Source organism: Phyllobates terribilis, unplaced genomic scaffold (assembly GCF_046119375.1).
Source record: "Phyllobates terribilis strain yellow unplaced genomic scaffold, ASM4611937v1 Scaffold_4062__1_contigs__length_65580, whole genome shotgun sequence".
Lineage (NCBI taxonomy): Eukaryota > Metazoa > Chordata > Amphibia > Anura > Dendrobatidae > Phyllobates > Phyllobates terribilis.
In genome coordinates this window covers 23,044-26,390 of record NW_027366814.1, presented here as the reverse complement: position 1 = coordinate 26,390, position 3,347 = coordinate 23,044, and the positions used below count along the sequence as shown (strand labels likewise).

The 3,347-nt window shown below is 34.3% G+C and overlaps 1 non-coding gene across 1 annotated transcript; it reads right to left on the bottom strand.

The window, feature by feature from the left end:
• Nucleotides 1-675: 675 nt before the first annotated feature.
• On the bottom strand, nt 676-782 carry LOC141248771 (small nucleolar RNA snoR103). The gene has a single exon (XR_012311881.1). It is a non-coding gene; the product is annotated as a small nucleolar RNA snoR103 (small nucleolar RNA).
• Between the last annotated feature and the right edge of the window lie 2,565 nt (nt 783-3,347).

Below are 3,347 nucleotides of genomic sequence, written 5' to 3'. Positions count from 1 at the left end.
AAGCATTAGTACACTCAAATGATGCTATTTTTTTGTAAATTATATATGCAATAGTGGTTAATCCATGTTAGCTGTTAATTCAATCTGTTTAATTTTCATAAATATATATACAATTGTTTTTATCTTTAGTTGTAAATCCAGGTTAGTTGTTAACCCACTCAAATGAAGCTCTTTAAATGTAAACTAAATTAGATATGGAGTAGTTGTTAATCCATTTTAGTTATCATTTTAGTCTGCTCAAATTTTCTTGTATAGATATGTTGTTATTTGTATCTTTAGTTGTTAAACAGGTTAGTTGTTAGTCCACTCAAACGATGCTTTAAAATTTAAATAGATTGATGTGCAGTAGTTGGAAAGTTTGATACTAGATTGCACCATATCTGAAATAAGCGTAATTTACCGCAAACAAGACTGATATGAAACTCATTAGCTGGCATATATCAGTAGGTTCTTTATATCTGATATGGAAGTCCCTTATTATGTACTTAAATTTGATAGTAAATTGTACCACATTTGAAATAGATACATTTACTGCAAATGATAGTTTGCCAATTTCTAAGATGTGGCACATCCCCCGTACGAAAGAAAACAACAAGACCAAATTAGAGAGCAAGGATTTAAGTAAGATTAATATAGTTATAGAAAACAAAAATGAGATGAAACTTCGCATTTTGCATATGTCAGTAGGTTTTTTTATAGTTAATTTGGTACTCCCTGATTGCATACCTAAAACCCTACAATAATTTTTCGCGCATATTTACAACATGGACCACATTTTAAGTTTAATCCAAACAATTAGCCCGTCGTGTCAATGTAAAAAGATGCTTTTGGGGGGGGGGGGGGGGTAGATATGTTTTAGTTGATAAACTTCGTTCAACATGTTAGTGCATTTCTGGATTCTAAAACCTATACACTTGCTATTATGCATATTTTTTTAAGTTGAGCAGAACCAATCATCGGTAGTCGAGTATAGCGGACATTTCTAGTTTGAGTTATAAATTTCAATGCATTCATTATGACAGGGTAACGCTATCCATTGCATGGATTGCAGTTCAGTGGCTCATTGTGTTGTGTCTAAGTTTCAAGTTGGTAGCATCTACAACATCCGTTGCTTTACCATTTCCCTGAACAAAGACACGTACCATTTAAGGCGCGATGACCCATATATCATACAACTTGAAGGCAACACAACTCATTGAAAAGCTTGACTATTCAAATGATGGGTTTGTTCAACTTCCATTCCATATCACAAAGATAGAGGAAATTGCCTACAATGGAAACACATACCTTATTGGTACCGCTTCCTTCCCCACTCTCTAATTTGGGATTACAATAGCATACCGATAATTTTTCTAAGAGTGATATCGGAAATCGCTAACATATGATTCAACACATATGCATTTCTTTTAAATTTTAAATTTAAATATAGAATTGACAATCGTTCATTGAATCAATGCATCAGAGTAGCCTTTTAAGAAAACTAACACTGACATATATTGTAGACATGGTTGGATGTGTGACAAATCTGGGTGACTTGAAGCCGATGCACAACGTGTCTAAGTACTTATATTTCCACCTCATGAATGAAAGGTTTTCAGATGCTCATTGTCTTTCCACCGTACTTTATCAATTATCATATCATTTGAAATCTAGCACTTCTGCATTTCTATGGGGCACATCATTAAGACGATTGTCCAGGGTTCACTTGATGAAGAGTTGACGAGTATGCTTGACAATCCTAATGTGATATCTGTTATACTACTGCCATCCATGAACGTCAGAGAATACATAGGTCCTGATAACAATGTTACCATGTCTTACAAACATTCCAATGTGTGTTCCTTTTCTCAATGCATCTAATGTTCTCTTCCTTTTATGCATGAAGTATACACCTCTCAAGCACATCCGACACCGCAATATATGATAGTCTCGACATAGATGAGATTAATAACTTGAACCAAATTCTACAGTAAGTCCTTGTTTTACAATTGTACCTTCTTTCTTATGCAGCTCTACAATTGATCTTTCTTGGTGCCTTTAGGGATGGAATTGTACCACCTCAGGAAAACCATGTAACCCTCCTCCAACCCATAGAGTTAGTGCGTGAGAAGCATGGCATGAACAATGAGGTAATTCATAGATTCATTTACGGATTTGTTGCACAATATTTACACACATTGATGTCCACATGTACAGGAACCGGTCATACTAAGATGTTGTTTCACTATTATGGGTGTCCACCCTCGGAGTGCCTGGAATTACAACTCATGCTCAGAAATGGGTTGCATAAAAAGGTCTTACCCCATTTGGGACGCATTTATGGTGTGAGTCTTGTGAGAAGCATTGTGAATTTCCGAAATTAAGGTATTTTTTTTAATTATTATTTTGCTTCCTGATAGACTTCATAGAAATTGATCACCATATGTTTGCATGTAGTGCAAATCAGACCTAAATTACTACATTTTCTTACAATTCAGGTACTGTCTATGGTTGGTACTCTCAGATGACACTAAGTAATTGTTGTCACGTTGTTTGACAAAATAATGGCTGCAATATTGAAGAAAGAAGTCTGGGATGTGATAGAAGACTTGCATGTGAGCTTAATGTTAATGTGTTATCCCCATTATTATGGAAATTGTAGATAGTTTAAAAAAAAATTAAATAACGATTTTCACCTTCTTTTAAATTATAAAATGAAAATCTAGATCAATATCTTGCTTAGTTTTCCTTTCCGTAGAAATCAGATGTACATAGAGCTCTAGCTGTTTTTTACTTTCAACAAACAAAAAAATAAATTTATTGAAAGATCCAAGTGCAGTTTTCTTTATACAAGTTCTTTGTATCTTCCATGCATAGAAAAAGGACATGTTATAGCCTGAGAATGGTTTCATATGTTTTTTATTTGTTATTTTGACCAACACTATAAAATGTTCCTACGCATCATGTATGGACAATATGAAAATTTAGATCTACATTTTTATGGATTTACGGCTTCACTTTGCAAGAGAAATGGTAAAAGATTACCCTTACAAATTACAATATGCACCGAAATGTAGATCAAAAATTGAAAAAAAAACTCTTTAATATTTTATGTTGTCAAGTGAAGGAGGAGGACGATGGGGCTGAATACCCACCCGATATCCTGCAGCTTGTGGGCACCACACATGTTTTTGAATTGAAATCACACACATACTACAACCACGGCTAGTACGAGAGTTTTATGGTCACACGAGTTGCGAAGTTATTGCGACCAACAAACATAAGACACCCTTAAGCATGAAACAATTGTTTGAATACTGTAATTTCTGTTAAAATCACACCCTACATAAATAGACATGTCCCTAAAC